The following is a 19,480-nucleotide window of genomic DNA, read 5'->3' on the forward strand; positions in this document are numbered from 1 at the left end:
GAGAGACATTTGAACATGCGGGGAAAAAAAAAAAGTGGAAGGAAAGGTGCTGCTGGCTGGGCATCATGGACTAGAAACCTGCATTTAAAGTTTAAACTGCTTGGGTAAGACATGTTTTCCTGGTTTATCCTCATGTTTTTTTCCATCTGTGTTCTCTTGCCATTATTACCACCAAATACGGGAGAATACTCCTTTACTTATTGTAGTATTATTTGGGAGACAGACTAGAGTGTGGATTATGTAGGGGCAGAAAGGGAGACTTGAGGTTTTTGTTTTGTTTTGTTTTTTCTTCCAGTATTTAGGTTCATTGATGTACACGGCATATGTTGTCTTCTTTTAGATTTTTCAGTGAAGTTTTGTACTCCTCTCCATAAAACTCTCACACATTTATATTTATACATATATATGTAATATATATTATTTATTTATTTATTGAGAAAGAGTCTTGCTTTGTTACCTAGGCTGGAGTGCAGTGGCATGATCATGGCTCGCTGAAGCCTCAACCCCAAAGACTCAAGCAATCCTTCCGCCTCAGCCTCCCAAGTAGCTGGGACCACAGGTGCACATTAATATGCTTGGCTAATTTTTAAATTTTTAAATTATTGTTATTATTGTAGAGATGGGGTCTTGCTATGTTGCCTAGGCTGGTCTCAAACTCCTGAGCTCAAGCAGTTAACTTGCCTTGGCATCCCAAAGTGCTGGGATTATAGGTGTGAGCACCACTGGCTGGGCCAATGTTTTTTCTCTTATGTTTCTTCTGATACTTCGTGGCTATTCTGAATGTGTTCTTTTAAAAATTATCATTAGAAAGTTACTGCATTTTTCTTTTTTTCTTTTTTTTTTGAGTCAGAGTCTCGCTCTATTGCCCAGGCTGGAGTGCAGTGGCACGATCTCTGCAAGCTCCACCTTCCGGGTTCACGCCATTCTCCTGCCTCAGCCTCCTGAGTAGCTGGGACTACAGGCGCCTACCACTGCGCTCGGCTAATTTTTTGTAGTGTTAGTAGAGATGGGGTTTCACGGTGTTAGCCAGGATGGTCTCAATCTCCTCGTGATCCACCCGCCTCGGCCTCCCAAAGTGCTGAGATTACAGGCGTTACTGCATTTTTCTGCACCAGGATCTGTTTATTTTGTACTTAGGCTTTGCTCGCTCCCTCTTTGCTTTAGTTTCATCATCTGTGAAACAAAGAGGTTAGGTTAGAATAAGAAATTTCCAAAGATCTTTCTACTTCTCACAGTACGTGGTTCTGTGTTGAGGTAACGTCCTTTACATACCTCATGAAGTTAGTGCTAATTGTACCATCCAAACCACACATAAGTTCTGTGAATACAACCAAACAGATTTGTTCACATGTATTTGCATGTGTTTCAACTTACCGTGTTCTCTGCATAATGATTCTTCAACAGTTTGAGGTAAAGAGTGAATACTTCAGTTTAAAAATACAGTCAAAAGTATAGTTTCTTATTCTGGTGGATGTGGTTTACTACTACCTCCTCCCCCTGCGTTTTAGTTTGTTGCTGTGCTAGTTTTATTGCATATTTTCTCTCCTAAAAATAGATGGTCTTTATCTAAAGCATAGTTTTTATAAATATTTGCATCTCAAGTAAATTTTTTCCTACCGCATGGATTTCATGTGGTGAGTTCCATGAAAGCAGGTTGTGTTAAGAGCACATTCTCCTAGTACCTGTTTATTCTTTTCCATACCTCTGCCCCAAGGATCTTGTTTACAGATGTCAGAATACTGGCAGTTTGAGTAGTACTCTTGAAGAGTTATTTTTTATATTTATTTCTGCTGGGTTGAAGGAGGTAGATGTACTCATTATCTCTCAGAATATCTATTCAGTCCTAACCCCCAAAATATACCTTAGAAACAGGCTCTCTCTTTTTTTTTTTAAGTCTTTTATGAAGACATACGATACACACATTTCTCTTAGATGCTGGCCAGGAATTTGTTTGAACAAATTGAAATGGCAAGTTTTAACCCTAATTTGAATAGAGTTCAAGAAAACGAAGTTAGGGCAAAGGTTGGTGAGGAGTCATATTGGAGTGTCACTGAGCTAGTACCAATTTGTTTGTTTGTTTTGTGGTAAAATGCACATAATATAAAACTTAGCATTGTAACCATTTTTAAGTGTACGGTTCACTAGTGTTAAGTACATTTATATAGTTGTGCAATCAATCTCCAGGACTCTTTTCATCTTGCAAAACTGAAACCGTACCCATTAAGTAACAACTCCTCATTTCCCCTTCCCTCCAGCTTCTGGCACCACCATTCTACTTTCTGTTTCTATGAGTTTGAGCCAGTATTTGTTTAGTTTTTTCATTTTTGTCTTGAGAACTTGACCTTCTTTATGACAGCTAAATGGACATTGAACATGAAGAGGAGAATAATCCAGTAAAACTGGTAGCCACTCTTCATGATCTTTGAGTGTTGGTAGTTGCCAACCCCGAAATTAGAGTATCAGTCAATCTTCTGTAATGCAGAGTTTGGAAATTGCTATTCCTTGTGTTTGAGGATGATGACAATAGCTAGTGACTAACAGTTACGTGGTACTTATTACATGCCTGAAGATAGAGGAAAGACCTGCTTCTGGGAAGAAAGAGTAAAGGAAAGATTGGGTGCATGGCAATGTATAGACACATAAAGGAAGTTCTTGTCTGTTTTCTCTGTTAAGCTCAAAGCTAAGTCATCTGTTGAAAGTTTGGGGGCTCAGGTTGGTTAGGAGGTTTAAATAAAGTGACAGATGTTTGCAATTACCAGGAAATGGGATAGAGACTCATCAGGGAAAGTAGAATAATAATAATAGTATTAGTGGTAATAATAACAACAAGAACAGCTGATAATGACTAGTTATCTGTTCTATGCCAGCTACTACATTTTATGTTGTAATCTTTATAGCAACCTTATTAAAGTAGTTGTTATTACAGGTAAGAGACTAAGTTGCAGAGTTAGGATGCCAGTGTCACTCTGCTGCCCCAAGCCCAGGTGTTCTTTCCTTTTTCTGCACTGTTAATGGCATTGGGAGTGTCTGCGTGACACTGCAAGCCAGAAGTTTAGAGTATAATTTTTAGAAATTGTTCTTCAGAGAAAGGAGGAAGAGTGGGCTGAAGAAAAAGCTATATGTCTAAAATATCACAATTATGTTGACATTTTTTTGCCACCAGAATGATTGATGCCCTTGATGGGTCATTTTACTAAGTAAAGTGAGTTACCACAGCCCAGTAGAAGCCCAGATCTGGTTTTGTGACCTTAATAGAGGTATCTGAAATTATAAATTGATTTTCTTCCGATAGCCCGCCATCTGAAATAACTGGATTGCAGTTCATGTCAGTAAATTCTTCAGTTTCTATGTAGGGAAAAATGAGGACCTTTTTGTTTGTAATTATTCTATTTATTGAACAGTTATTAGTTGTACTTCTAATCTGTACTAGAAGACTATATTACAAAGTGTTTATTTTCCTGAAACAATGGCTTCTCTTGATTCATGTTCATTATTGCCCTAAATAAATTGAAATTTAGAAAAAGAAAAACCCAGTTTTCTTAGTATCATACATGCAAGCTTAAGTTTTCTTATTTGACATACATGAAGGTTATTTCCAAAGATACAAATGGAGGCCAAAACAGTTTGACATAAAGCAGACCAAAACAGATTGAATTATATTGTACCTCTACACTGACTAGCATTTTGATGTCTAGATGGATAAGTAAGCATAATGCTAATTTACAAGCGCAAACTCAGCTAGTAAGATTAACTAATTTCTAGGCTGTAATGAACTTATATAAATATTCTTGTTATTCAGATGGGAAACCTCATAACTGTGCCGTGGATTAGACTTGCATTGCCTAAAACTGGAGAATGTAACTCTTTTTGTATTTTTGACAAACCCACAGCCAGCATCATAGAGAATGTAACTTTGCCTCCCAAATCTGTGTATGTCAGATCACTTATAATTGGAGCTGCACGGTTCCCTCTTCTAGGTTTGACTCTTTAAACTTGGTAACATCTCATTAGGCTAAATGAATTCTCCATGCCCTATTGTCTATCTTGCTGTGTTGCCTAACACTTTGATTTTAACATTAGGAAAACAACTACCAAAAAACGTGAGATAAAACACAAAATAGATGAATACCACTAGCTTGGTAATATAAACCATTATATAACAGGGATTTGCTGCAGACTCTTTTCACACATAGAAAACTTTTCCAAAAGACATTTTTGAAGTTTTGCTATGAAGAAAGTTTGCCAGTGACTGAAAGAACCTTTTGTAGGTCCCTATTTGGGAGTGCAGTAACTGGTGCTTCTGGACTCTATACACAGAGATCCAAGACTAGGAAAATATCTCAGGGTAAAGCTATCTAAGTTTTGTATCCAAAAGCTATTAATTTCTTCAATTATGAGAAGAAACCACAAATTGCGTAATGGCCTTGGTATTTTGTTGGTATGGAGAGAAGGATGATCTCAGAAGACTTGTAGGCCTGTCTTGGGGTGTCTGTGTGTGTGTGTGTGTTGTTTTTTTTTCCAACTTATAAAAAAACTCAACAATCAATCTTAGCCACGTTTTTGAAACCGTAGATATTCTAAGTTAGCAAATCCAAATCAGTACACAAAACAACCATTTTTGCCAGCACCAAATGCATACTTTGCTGAGCTTTCGTATCTGGGCTCCAGAGTTTATTCATAGCAAATTCTGACATCTGCTAAGTTCTATTATGACCCAGAGGGGAGTGAAGTGAAGTAGGATGAAGAATCTGGAAACGCATGCTGCCTACAGGGTAAATTGCATTGAGGAATTTGCATCCATGTAGCGTTTCCCCTTAGGGACCACTGTGACGTTTGGTAGGCTGAACTAAAAGGTCATATTGCTCAAGATGAACAACAATAAATGGTTTGTTCAGTGACTTATTAAGCCTACTGCCAGTGCCTCCTAATAGCCAAAATAGCTATTTCTCTTCTGGGATATATGAGTTTGATTGTCATCTTTTTGGGAATATGGTAATTTGTAGCCATCACTTTCAGCATGGTGGGGAGATGTAACATTTAAAGGTTCTTATCCCAGTGGTTTACAGATCCCTTTTCCCCCCACAAACTGCTGCTGCTTCTTTTGAACCTTGAATGCTACCATGGTTTAATTTTTTTTTTTTTTTTTTTTTTTTTTTTGAGACAGAGTCTTACTCTGTCACCCAGGCTGGAGTGCAGTGGCATGATCATGACTCACTGCTGCCCCAGCCGCCTGGACTCAAGTGATCCTCCTGCCTCAGCCACCCAAGTAGCTGGGACTACAGGCACATGCCACCACACCCGGCTAATTTTTAGATGGGATTTTGCATGTTGCCCAGGCTGGTCAAGCAATTCTCCCACCTTGGCCTCCCAAAGTGCTGGGATTACAGGTGTGAGCCCTTATGCCTGGCCTTCCTTTGCTTTTCTTTTCTTCAGTTGTTCAGTTCTAGACCGTGTTTACAGTAGATACAGGGGCACAGCTCCCAATAGTGTTTAAAACATGCGAAGTATCGGGTCGGAAGTTAGCATCTCTAATAAGTTGAAATTCCCCCAGATTTGCTTTATAGGAAGTATATTAAGAACATTTTCCAAAGCATTTTCATTCAACTGATATATGATATTTTACATAGCTGCCTTATTAAAATACAGATGTATTCTTGAAATTATTGATCAATTTTTTTTTTTTTTGAGATAGTCTTGCTGTGTCGCCCAGGCTGGAGTGCAGTGGCGCAGTCTCGGCTCACTGCAACCTCTGCCTCCTGGGTTCAAGCGATTCTCTTGCCTCAGTCTCCCAAGTAGCTGGGATTACAGGCGCCCTCCAACATGCCTGGCTAATTTTTGTATTTTTAGTAGAGATGGGTTTTGACATGTTGTCCAGGCTTGTCTCGAACTCCTGACCTCAAGTGATCCACCCACCTCAGCCTTCCAAAGTGCTGGGATTACAGGTGTGAGCCACCATGCCTGGCCAATCAATTTTTTTTTTTTTTTGAGACGGAGTCTCGCTCTGTCGCCCAGGCTGGTGTGCAGTAGCTAGATCTTGGCTCACTGCAAGCTCTGCCTCCCAGGTTTATGCCATTCTTCTGCCTCAGCCTCCCAAGTAGCTGGGACTACAGGTGCCCACCACCACGCCTGGCTAATTTTTTATATTTCAATTTTTAATAAATGAAATAAGATGAATGATGAGTAATTCCTTTTTCAGTAATATAGTAGATTAGATATTCAGAGAAATCCTATCTGGTCAGAACATTTGTGTTTTTTTTTTTGAGACAGAGTCTCGTACTGTCACCCAGGCTGGAGTGCAGTGGTGTGATCTGAGCTCACTGCCACCTCCGCCTCCTGGGTTCAAGTGATTATCCTGCCTCAGCCTCCTGAGTAGCTGGGACTACAGGTGCGTGCCACCATGCTCAGCTAATTTTTGTATTTTTAGTAGAGATGGTTTTCACCATGTTGGCCTTGCTCTCTTGACCTTGTGATCTGCCCGCCGCAGCCTCCCAAAGTGCTGGGATTACAGGTGTGAGCCAGCTGGAACATTTTTAAATGAGGCTAGGAAAGGTAAAAATGTATGAGCACATATAACGTTCTGGAAGTAGTGTAAGAAAAATAATTGAGGCCGGGCACAGTGGCGCGCGCCTGTAATCCCAGCACTTTGGGAAGCTGAGGTGGGCAAATCACAAGGTCAGGAGTTCAAGACCAGCCTGGCCAACATGGTGAAACCCTGTCTCCACTAAAAATACAAAAAATTAGCTGGGCGTAGTGTTAGGCGTCTGTAATCTCAGCTACTCAGGAGGCTGAGGCAGGAGGATTGCTTGATCCCAGGAGGTGGAGGTTGCAGTGAACCGAGATCGCCCCACTGCACTCCAGCCCAGGTGACAGAGTGAGACTCTGTCTGAAAAAAAAAAAAAAGCATCATTTCATAAAGCAGAGGAAGCCCTGAAGGTGGTGGTGGTTCTGAGGGTTTCTTGTAGGATTAGAGCAAAGTGGAGGGACAAGAGACAAGTAGTACCTAAGCATAGTGGAAGGTCCTACTGGAGACTGTCCCAGATGGAATTGGGACCCTGGAGGGTGCAAGTCTTCAGTGCATGAATAGAAAAAAGATGTCCTGCATGCAGAGACTTGCCTCTCACTGTCTTGGATCTGGTTGGAGAGGGGAAAGAAGCCTCCCATGTAATTGCCTAAGCAGATGCCCATACTCAAAGATTTGCAGTCAGATTTTATACTACCTGTGAGGACTGAAAATCTCTAAACTGAAAACTCAGTTGAAAGTATTCCCATTTGGTTATGGTCCCCAGTGTCTGGGAGAATCAAATTCATATCTCTTTTAAATTAATTAATTAATTTTAGAGACAGGGTCTTGCTGTGTTGCCCAGGCTAGTGTTGAACTCCTAGGCTCAAACAATCCTCCTGCCCCGGCCTCTGAAAGTGCTGGGATTATAGGCATGAGCCACCACGCCTGGCAAAAACACACTCTATAGTTAGGCCTTAAAGACTTTTAATAGAGGAAATTGCAAGAAATGTGAGTTTGCATAAGAAAATAAGTAATTATGAGTTGGTTATTTTGAGTCAGATGGGGCAGATTCTATTTTCCAGATATGGAAACAGTATTTCCTGACTCCTGCTCTTCTAGAACCTCACTATTGTGCTATCAAGAAGTAGAATCTCTTTCTGTTGAAGCTGGGCAGGCCTTTGTGACTGCTTTGACCAAAAGAATATGACAGAAGTGATATTATTTCATTTCTGAGGCTAAGTCATTAAAATACCACACATTTCTTTATTCTCTTGGGATGCTCATTCTTGGAACCCATCAGCATACTCTGAAGAAGCCCATGGAGAGATCCATGTGGAAAGGAACTGAGGTCTCAGGCCAGTGGCACCAGCTATAAGCTTCCAGCTGACGGCCAGTACTGACTTGCCATCCTTGTAAGTAAGCGATCCTGCAAGTGGATCCTTCAGTTCTCTATCAAGCTGCCCTGGGTGATGCCATGTGGAGCAAAGGCAAGCTCTCCTCTGTAAGCCCTGAACAGATTGCTAATTTGTGAGCCAAATTACTAATTATTGTTATTTTGATCCACTAAATTTTGGAGTGGTTTGATATGTATCGATTGACAGGTAACTAAACATCGGTGGTAACCATCAGTCTTATAAAGCCTACAGATGTTTAAAAAAATAAAGGAGGAGGTTAAAAATATGATGAGGAGACTCTTAAAACTGATGAGGAAAATATGGAAGAAGAACTCAGTCTCTGTAGAACTTCTAGAAATAAAAAACATACAGATGCCCCCAGACTTATGATGGTCTGATTTTAATTTTTCTTTCTTTTTTTTTTTTTTTTTCGAGACAAGGTCTTGCTCTGTTGCCCAGCTGGAATGCAGTGGCGTGATCTCAGCTCACTGCAGCCTCCACCTCCTAGGCTCAAGTGATCCTCCCACCTCAGTCTCCCGAATAGCTAGGAATACAGGCAGGCACCACTATACGCAGCAAGTTTTTTTTATTTTTAGTAGAGACAGGGTTTTACCATGTTGCCCAGGCTGGTCTCAAGCTCCTGAGCTCAAGTGATCTGCCCGCTTAGGCCTCCCAAAGTGCTGGTATTATAGGCATGAGCCACCTCACCTGACCTGATTATGATTTTTCAACTTTACAATGGTGTGAAAGTTATATTCATTCAGTAGAAATTATACTTCAGTGCAGTATTCATGAAATATTCAGCACTTTATTGTAAAATAGGCCTTGTGTTAGAATTCAAGCTTGTCTAACCCACCTTGTTTTGTTTTAGGCTTTTAGCAGCCTGAAGCCATGGTTTTAGTTTCTCTCTCTAGTGATAAGCGGAAAAGATGGTTGAGGAAGGGGCTTTACTGAACCTACCAGAAACAGGAACTAAGAACCCAAGCCTGTGTTCCCTCCCTTGGACACCCCTGAAAGATGATTTTGCTCAGTTGTAAGGCTAACATCAGTGTTCTGAGCATATTTAAGGTGGACCAGGCTATGATGTTAGGTAGGCTAGGTGTATTAAATGCATTTTTGACTTAGTAATATTTCAACTTACGAAATAGGATGGATTTATAAGGACATAAGCCCCTTGTAAATTGAGGAGCATTTGTAGTGAAAAATACAATGGAAAGAGGATACAGAGTAGAGTAAATTAATGAACTGGAAAATAGATCTGAAGAAAATTTCTAGAATTTAGTACAGAGAAAGAAGAGATGGAACATATGAGAGGTTTAGTGACATAGAGAATGAGACGATAACATTTATCTGATCTAGTCGATCCCAAACTTTTTAAATCTTAGGATCCTTTATGCCTTATGTGCTCTCTTCTTTTTGTTTGTTTGTTTGTTGGAGATGGAGTCTTGCTCTGTTGGCCAGGCTGGAGTGCAGTGGCATGATCTTGGCTCACTGCAACTCCACCTCCCAGGTTCAAACGACTCTCCTGCTTCAGCCTCCCAAGTAACTGGGACTACAGGTGTCCATTACCACGCCTGGCTAGTTTTTGTATTTTTAGTAGAGATGAGGTCTTGCCATGTTTGTCAGTCTGGTCTTGAACTCCTGACCTCAAGTGATCTGCCCACCTTGGCCTCCCACAGTGCTGGGATTATAGGCATGAGCCACTGCACCCAGCCTACTCTTAAAAATTATTGAGGACCCAAATTGCTTTTGTTTATGTGAGTTACACTTATAATTTGGCCTCATTTTTGCTTATATGTTATAGTTCCACTAAAAGTTTACTTTAAAAAAGAAACATCATAGAGTGAGAATGTGAGCCACAACTTGAGAGATATACTGACAAAGATTTGTTAGCCAGAATATAAAAGAACTCCTCAAATAAAAAAAAAATTAGGAAAAATGGAAATAGGAAAGTCATGAAAAAGTTAATTTTACAGGAGTAGGAACAAATGGTTCATGAACATATAAAAGATCCTCAACCTTTTTAGTAATCAAGAAAATGCAAATTAAAATGGCGAGGAACTGTCTATCTTCTGCTCATCCCCCTTCCCCCACCAAACAGGGAAAAATTAAAAATATAGTTACAGTTGTTAGAGATGATATGAGCAGTAGGAGCAGTCCTACTGTTAGGTACCTTCATTTTTGAAAACAATTTGGCTTTACCTAGTGATGCCTAGGTATGTGCCCTAGTGAAATTCTTGTGCGCATGGCTTAAGAGACATATGTAAGAATATTTAAATTATTGTTCATAGTAGCTAAAAGTCCAAACAGCTCAAATGTCTAGCAACTGTAAGGCGTAAATACAGTTGGTATATTTATAAAAGGGTGACCTCTGAGCATAAAATGAATTAAGTGCCACTACATACATCTTCGTAGAGGAATATTCCAAAATAGTGGAGATCAAAAAAGGCAGTTAGAAATAATAAATATGGGCTGGGTGCAGTGGCACAAGCCTGTAATCTCAGCACTTTGGGAGGCTGAGGCAGGAGGATCCCTTGAGCCCAGGAGTTCAAGACCAGCTTGGGCAACATAGCAAGACCGTTTCCCTACAACAAATTAAAAAAAATATTATCTGGGTATGGTGTTGTGTACCCGTATTTCTAGCTACTCAGAAGGCTGAGGTGGAAGGATCACTTGAGCCCAGGAGTTTGCAGCTACAGTGAGTTATGCTCATATCACTCCACTCCAGCCTGTACATCATTGTGAGACCCTGCCTCAAAAAAAAAAAGTATGATTCTATTTGCATAAAGTTTAGATGCAGGCAAATCTAAACAATATGTTGTTGTTTGGGGATACATATATGGTAAGATTATAAAGAAAAGCAAATGAACAAACTTCAGGATGGTGGTTTTCTTGGAGTGGGATGAGGTGGTGCTATGGAATGGAAGAGTACATAGGAACTGTGGTTTGAATATGACATATTTTACAATAAAATTTTTTATAAGTATGTTGTTGAAAGGAACCCTGAGGTAATTCTTTTTTCTGAAGAAGACTTTTGGTAATGCAGATAGTAATTCTTTTTTTTTTGAGATGGAGTCTCACTCTGTCAGCAAGGCCGGAGTGCAGTGGTGTGATTTCAGCTCACCGCAACCTCCGCCTCCCCGGTTCAAGCAATTCTCCTGCCTCAGCCTCCCGAGTAGCTGGGACTACAGGTGCATGCCACCACGCCCAGCTAAGCTTTTGTAATTTTAGTAGAGATGGAGTTTCACCGTGTTAGCCAGGACGGTCTCGATCTCCTGACCTCGTGATCCACCCGCCTCGGCCTCCCAAAGTGCTGGGATTACAGACGTGAGCCACCATGCCTGGCCTGCAGATAGTAATTCTTAATCTTTTGGTACATGCTCTTGCACATAAAGTTTTACAGTAAATATATTTTGCATTTTTTTCCCTGAATTTCTTTATGTCAACCTTGCTAAATAGAGAGCGTGCCTAGGAAGAAGATGAAACTAGGAGAATTCATCCACAAGCTTAAGTTCAGTGGTTGTAGCCTTAGAATGAGAAATTAGGCCTTTTATTCTACCTGTCTCAAAATTAGCTTATTATTGTTAAAAACCAAAGACTGTTTCTTAGTTTGTTTGTTTTTATTTTTTGTTCAGGAGCAGAAGCACTCTTTTGCCCCTAGCCCTAGCTTGAATCTGCTGTTTGTTAAATACCTCCATGAACTGACATCTCTTCCTTTTCCGAAGGAATGTGAAACCCAATAATTACACACAGACCTGACCTACTTTGGAGGAACCAGAGGACAAAGAAACCCTAGATTTCTTCGTCCTTTTTCAACTAAAAAGCAGAGATTTTTGGGAGGCGAGGGCCAGAACTTCCTGTATCTATTCTTCTTTGAAGAGCCCAACTCACCTAAGAAGTTTCTGGCTGGGCATGATGGCTCATGCTTGTAATCCCAGCACTTTGTGGGACTGAGGAGGGAGGATGCCTTGAGCCCAGGAGTTTAAAACCATTCCGGGCAACATAACGAGACTCTGTCTCTATAAAAAGGAAGGAAGGGAGGGAGGTAGGGAGGGAGGGAGGGAGGAAGAAGAAAGAAGTTTTCCCTTGTGTGTGCTGCTTGTAGGCTAGTGGACTTGATTCTAATGAAGCCTTTGCATGTCTGCTGATCCAGAAATATTTGGTCTTTTCCCAAGGCTCTATGGCTTTGGGAAAATAACGATGAAATACCTATTTATTTTTTATTTTTAATTGTCCTATTTTATATGTTTGATTTTTGTAAATACCTCAGCCCTTTTTAAAAAGAAATAGTTGGAATATAAACATATATTCTCATTAATTAATAAATCAGCTGGATGACTAGTCCAAACTATTATTCCATTATCATTGTAACTGCCCTGTAACTTATTTTAGTTGTATCTTAGTTATATTTACCTGTTGTTATTTTGCTAATTTGATAGTTTATTGTCAAAACAATTTTTAATATTTGTCTATTGACATTTTTTAAAATAGAAAAAAATTCTCCTAAACCACAATCAGAAATCTTTTCATTTGATTCATTAACAGTTACTAAAACACCACAACTGGGTTCTGGGTCCTAGGCCCTGTAGGGGTGCTCACACAACTTTACTAAACACCAACCTTAGCAGAGGAAGATGACTATCAATATCTGGAATATCAAGAACTAGAAGAAACAAGATAATGTGGTCCTAGCAGATAAATGGGATAGATTCAAGAATTCAGAAATAAAACCTTACACTTACAGTCATTTGACTTTTGTTAAGTCTGCAAAGATAATTCATTGGAGAAAGAAGAGTCTTTTCACCAAACAGTGCTGGAATAAGTGTATATCCATGTTCAAAAGAATGAAGTTGGACCTTTGCTTTATACCATATGCAAAAATTAACTTCAAGTGGACCACAAAACTCTCTAAGAGTTTTCATAGAGTTTTATAGTTTTAGCTCTCACATTTTTGAAGAGAAGAAAACATATGAGCAAATCTTTCTGATTTGGAGTTAGGCAGTGGTTTCTTAAATAGACTACCAAAAGCAGAAGGGACAAAGGGAAAAATAGATAAATGGACTACATCAAAATTAAAAACTTTTGTTCGGCAGACAATACCATCAGAAAATTGATGACAACCCACAGAATGGAAGAAAATGTTTGCAAATCGTACATCTGATAAGGAACTTGTATTTAGAATATATAAAAGCTTTTATAACTCAATAGTAAAAAGGCTAATAATTTAAAAATAGAGGAAAGATTCCAATGTGTAATGCCCCTCAAAATGTATGCAGTTAGTCCACAAACACATGGAAAGATTCTCAGCATCATTAGTCATCAGGAAAATGCAAATAAAATCCACAGTGAGATACCACGTATCCACTAAGATGGCTGTAATAAAAAAAGATGGACAATAACAAGTGTTGGTTAGGATATGTGGAAGTAGAACTTTCTGGCATTGCTGGTGAGAGAATTTAATGATGCAGCAGCTTTGTCATTTCTTGAAAATGTTTAAGGTTTCAAAAAATGTTAAAAGTGGAATTACCATATAACCCAGCAATTCCACTGCTAGGTATAAACCCAATATAAGTGAAAACACATTCACATCAAAATTTTATGAATGTTCATGGCAGCATTATTCATAATAGCCAAAAAGCAGAAACAACCGAAATGTCCATCAACTAAAGAATGGATAATTAAAATTAATATATCCATACAATGGAATATTATTTGGCAATAAAAAGTAATTGGAAGTACTGATACATGCTCCAAGGTGAATGCCCCTTGAAAACATTATGCCAAGTAAAAGAAACAAGTCACAAAAGGACCACATTTGTATGATCTCATTGAGATGAAATATTTAATATAGGCAAATTTATAGAAAGAAAGTGGATTAGTGGTTGCCTAGGGCTGGTGAAGGGATAGGAGTGGGGGAATGAGGAGTGACAGCTAAACAGGTATGAGGTTTCTTTTAGTCGGAACAAAAATGTTCAGTTAGATTGTGATGGTTGCACTATTCCTGTGAATTTACAAAACACATTGAATTTTACACTTTAAATTGGTGAATTGCATGGTATGTGAATATCTCAATAAAGCTGCTTTTTTTTTTTTTAAATAACTAGAATACAAAGGGAAATTCTTGCTGAGGAGAAATACTAATGTGATTATTTGTCTTGTTAATGAATTTCATGTCCTCGTTCTGGCTAAATATTTGTGAATTTTTTTAAAAGTCTACTTTCAGAAAGAGTTTCAGGTATCTTTAACGGAAGATCAATAGATTAAAACAAATTTAAAAGAATTAGGGCCAAATAGTGTAGGGAAGAAGAGAGATGGATACTATTTTACCAGAAAACTTAGGCTAAGTAGAGCTACCACAGTTCATTTAGCTTTTGCTTTCTGGCAGTACAGGCCAACAAGAAAACATGAATTCCTTAACTTAACATTATTATTAAATAAAAGGAAAAAATCCAATTGAGAAAACCAATTTCCCAGCACCACACTGTAAGTCAAAACTTAATACCCTGTGAGTTGATATCAGGTTCACAAAACCATGTCTAAAAGAAAAATTCTTCAATAATAGAATTTTTTAAAAGATTTCAAGGCCAGGTACGGTGGCTTATACCTGTAATCCCAGCACTTTGGGAGTCCAAGGTAGATCACTTAAAGCCAGGAGTTTGAGTCCGGCCTGGGCAATATAACAAGACACTGTCTCTGCAAAAACAAACAAACAAACAAACAAACAGAAACCCCTATGGTGGCACATGCCTGTAGGCCCAGTCACTGGGGAGGATCACTTGAGGCCAGGAGGTTGAAGCTGTAGTGAACTGTGATCGTGCCACTGCACTCCAGCCTGGGTGACAAAGACCCAGTTTCAAAAGGGGGAAAAAAAAGGGTTCCAAAGTGTTCTTTATATGGAAACCATTTTGACTCTGGATATAGGTCTAGTGAGTCTAGTGAAGAAAGTGGTCTGTTAAGCGTTCTGGTTACTTGAACTGACAGAAAGCAGAAAGCTGTTGTTTAATCTGGTATCTCCAACATTAAATAGAAGTTTCCTAACAAAACAATTTAAGACTGAATTTGAATGTAGTGCTAGAAGAGCAGAGCATTCCATTATGATGTTTGAAATTAACTATTTTAGAATAGCTTTAGATGTATAGAAAAATTGCAGATATAGTACAGAGGTCCCAAATACCTCACGGTCAGTTTCCTCTATTCTTACTATCTTACAGTAATATGATGCATTTGTCATAATTAATGGACCAATATTAGTACATCCTTATTAAAGTTCATACTTTACTCAAATTCCCTTAGTTTTTACCAGAATGTCCTTTTTCTGTGTCAGGATCTTGTCCAGGATACCACATGCCATTTAGTCACCATGTCTCCTTAGGTTTCTCTTAGCTGTGACAGTTTCTCAGTCTTTTCTTGTTTTTGATGACCTTGACGGTTTTGAGTAGTACTGGTCAGGTATTGTAGAATGCCCCTCAGTTGGAATTTGTCTGATGTCTTTGTCATGATTAGATTGGGGTTATAGGTTTTAAGTGGTAAGATAACCAAGGTAAAGTGCCATTTTCATCACATCATACCAAGGGCACATACTATCAACATGACTTATTACTGTTGATGCTAACCTTGATCACCTGGTTCAGGTAGTGTTTGTCAAGTTTTTCCACCGTAAAGTTATTTCTTTCCCCACCTTTCATAATATACTAGCTGGAGGGAAGTCATTAGATGCACGTGCTTTTGATAGCATTTTGTGCAATTGAAAAAAGTAACTTTGTTTGGTAAACTAAGGAGCCTGACATATTTACTTTTCCAGTGGAGAGCTTACCTATGTTTACACAGAGTTTGCTGGAATCTCTACAAGTAAGGCTAAAGCAAAGCTTTTCTCAAGAAAGAGCTTTAGTTTTGTTCACATACTTGAACTCTTGCTTGAAACTGCTACAGTTCTGTACTATAAATTACGGAAGAGATTTCCTTGGCCTAGAATTTCTTGGAGATGATAGTTGTCTACCTTATAAAGAACCATGAGCTGTTAGTTTTCTGTTACTATGTAGCAACCTGCCACAAATTTAGCAGCTTAAAGCAGCACACATTTACTGTCTTACAGTTTCCATGGGTCTTGAGTCCTGGCATGGCTTAGCTGAGCCCTCTGCTCAGGGTCTCAGAAGGCTGTACAGTATTAAATGGACTTCATTGTCACCTGGAGGCTTAACTGGGAAAGAAGTTACTTACGAGATCGTTCAGGTAATTGGTAGAATTGCTTTATGAGTGAGGATCCCAGCTTTTTGCTGGCTGTTGGCTGGAGCTCCTAGAGAGACTGATCCTAGAGAGACTGCCCACAGTTCTTTGATGCCACCCACAGTTCCTTTTCCTGAGGGCTTCTGTAACATGGCCATTTACTTCATTAAGCTCTCTAGCTCCACTTGGAAGAAAGGGAGCATATTACATAAAGGCATGAATAGGTCTGTCATTATGTGTATGTGTGTGTGTGTGAGACAACCATTGGGGGCCAGTCATCGTGGGGTCTGTTTGTCACACAGAATATGACTTCTTTTATTTTTATTTTTAATTTTTTTGTGGGTACATAGTAGGTGTATATATTTCATAATATGACTTCTGAAGAGAATATTTAATTTTGAGTAGGACTGCATCCAGTAAGTCTGTCTTGATGAAAATTAGTTGCAGAGTACATCCCAAATGTTATTTTAACCCAATAGAGCTGGTTGTAGTAAAAAGAATAAACTTTACTTTTAAAAATAATGGGTACAAGGTTAAATGAAGATAGGTAGAGATGTTCAATGCAGCATACCAGCTGGGGATGAAGAAAGAAGTTGGAGGATAAGTGAAATACTGTGATATGTTTTCCTTGTTTCAAAATTTTGCTAAAGTCTGATGCTGTCGGTCATCCATTCTTTTATTAGTCAATTATCTCTGTTTATATTTAACAACTGGCTACCATAAAATCTACTTTTGAGAAGGAGCAAAACATAATGTAGTGAAGGGCTCAGGTTCTTGAGCTCGACTGTCTGGCTTCAAATCCTGCCTCTGCCATTCAGTGCTGTATATCCAGGGCACATAACTTCATTGGTATGTGTCTCAGAAACATCTGTAAAATGAGAATAATAGTACCTACTCCATAGGGTGTTGTTGTATGGGTTAAGAGTTAATGCCTGTAATTATTCTTTTTTTTTTTTTTGAGTCAGAGTCTTGCTCTGTTGCCCAGGCTGGAGTGCAGTGAGGCGATCTCAGCTCACTGCAGCCTCCGCCCCTCCAGGTTTAAGCAGTTCTCTGCCTCAGCCTCTGGAATAGCTGGGATTACAGGCGCGTGACACCACGCCCGGCTAATTTTTCGTATTTTTAGTAGAGATGGGGTTTCACCATCTTGGCCAAGCTGGTCTTGAACTACTGACCTTGTGATCCACCCGCCTCGACCTCCCGAAGTGCTGGGATTACAGGCGTGAGCCACCAAGCCTGGCCATTATTCCTCATTTTTTTCAAGTGCGGTAAAGGTGTCATCGTTATGTTTAAAAAAAGAGAAGGACTCCTGTTTGAGGTATATTGAAGTAGTTACAGATGAAATGATATGGTGATTGGGATTTTGGAGAAAGTTGTTAGAGGTATAGATAAAACAATTGACTATAAAGTAATAATTCTTGGAGCTGATTGATGCTTTATTTTATTGTCTACTTTTGTTAATATTTGAAAATTTTCTTTACAAAAAGTAACAAAAAAATTTAGTGCCTTGGCACATATTAGGTGCTCAGTATATTTTACCTATTCTTACTATGCTTATGTTTAATATATTGGAATTAACTAGTCTAAAACAAAAAATATAAAACAAACTAAAATTGATTCTTTGACCTTCTCATTTCTAAGTGAGAAATTTGGTAATGGAAACATCGTCAAATTTGGCTGACATTGGATTATGCTACATTTCATAGACTCGGATTCTTGGTTTCTGTGTTCATGTCTTTCTGGTGTGGTTGTAATTTACAGTTTAATTAATTTGACCTACTTGTTGCCCGCTTCACATTCCATTTAATTTAGTCTGCCATTGTTTGTTCTGTAAGTGGGTTGGAAATTAATGTCAATATTATTATTTAGTGTTCTTAGTTTTAACAGTGGGAAACATCGACTTTACCAATAGTGAAAATATTAGCAAATGCCAAGGCTTTTCTGGGCAAACAGTGGTGTTATGTTTTAGTTTAATGTATTTAATTGAGGAAAGAAACACTTAGTCACCAAGGTTATCTCAAATGTGGTAAATGCATTTTTCTGCTTATTATCATATGGTCCTACATTATATAGCACTGTAAAACTAGATGACTTAGGGCTGGGTGTGGTGACTCATGCCTGTAACCCCAGTGCTTTGGGAGCCTGAGGTGGGAGGATTGCTTGAGGCCAGGAGTTCTAGATCAGCTTGGGCAAAGGAGCAAGACCCCTTCTCTTAAAAAAAATTAATTTAGCTGGGCATGGTCGTACGCGCCTGTAGTCCTAACTACTCAGGAGGCTGAGATGGAGGATCGCTTGAGACCAGGAGGTTGAGGCTACAGCAAGCTATTATCACATCATTGCACTCCAGCGTGGTCAACGGAGCAAGACCCTGTCTCTAAAAGAAATAACAAATACAGCCAGGAGTGGTGGCTTGTGCCTGTTATCCTGGCACTTTGGGAGGCTGCGGCAGGAGGATTGCCTGAGCCCAGGAGTTTGAGAGCAGCCTGGACTATAGTGAGACCTCATCTTTACCAAAATAAGTAAATAATAAACAGATAAGAGAAAAGAAAAGAAATAATAACCAAAACTAAATGGCTTGATTAACTATCCAAGATTGAGAGTTATATGACTAGTAGTGATTCTGATTTATGTGAATGAACCCTTAGGACTTAAATGTCAATTTAAAAACTTAAAAAAGTCAAAACCCAAGTCTCCCAGAGTTCGAATTAGGAATTGGCACAGCGAGAACCTTATCTTGATAACTCTCTTTCTTTCTTTTTTATAGTCAGGGTCTCACTCTGTCACCCAGGCTAGGAGTGTAGTGGCTTGATCACAACTCACTGCAGCCTTGACCTCTGGAGCTCAAGCAATTCTTCTGCCCCAGCCTCCCAAAATGCTGGGACCACAGGCACATGCCAACATGCCCAACCAATTTGAAATTTTTTTTGTAGAGACAGGATTCCACTATGTTGCCTAGGCTGGTCTGAAGCTCCTGGGCGTAAGCAATCATCTCACCTTGGCCTCCCAAGGTGCTGGGATTGCAGGTGTGAGCCACTGTGCCCAGCTGATACCTCTGCTTTCAAGTCATGTAATAGATGAAAACATTGAGGATTAGAGGGGTAAAGTGATTTTCCCAAGGTCACAAACATATCTTAGAGATACAGCTGGAAATTGAAGTCTCAATCTCAGCACCCACTCCATTCCTCTTTTTGCTGTCACAGTGATTTCCAAACTGTTCTGCAGAGCCCTAGGCTTCTAAAAAGTTTTGTCTATAACCAGGATGGATACTCTTTTTTCTGTCTTATGTATTAGGGTTTGTGTGTAATTTTGTTCAGAGGGAAAAAGTTTCTACTGCTGTGTATGATCATTTTTATATCCTTCCTAC

General features: G+C 39.2%; 1 protein-coding gene across 8 annotated transcripts in view; it reads left to right on the forward strand.

Moving 5' to 3' along the window:
- SIK3 (SIK family kinase 3) overlaps positions 1–19,480 on the forward strand; it is a 267,686-nt gene that overhangs the window by 108,531 nt on the left and 139,675 nt on the right. Inside the window, exon 1 of one of the 8 annotated variants that reach the window (XM_030829426.1) lies at positions 16,101–16,125. The exons of the other annotated variants lie outside the window; for them this stretch is intronic. The gene's annotated coding sequence lies outside the window, so the exon portion shown is untranslated. Of the gene's footprint in view, positions 1–16,100; positions 16,126–19,480 lie in introns of those variants that run through there. 8 annotated transcript variants of the gene reach the window in all.

This window comes from Nomascus leucogenys, chromosome 15, assembly GCF_006542625.1.
Source record: "Nomascus leucogenys isolate Asia chromosome 15, Asia_NLE_v1, whole genome shotgun sequence".
NCBI lineage: Eukaryota > Metazoa > Chordata > Mammalia > Primates > Hylobatidae > Nomascus > Nomascus leucogenys.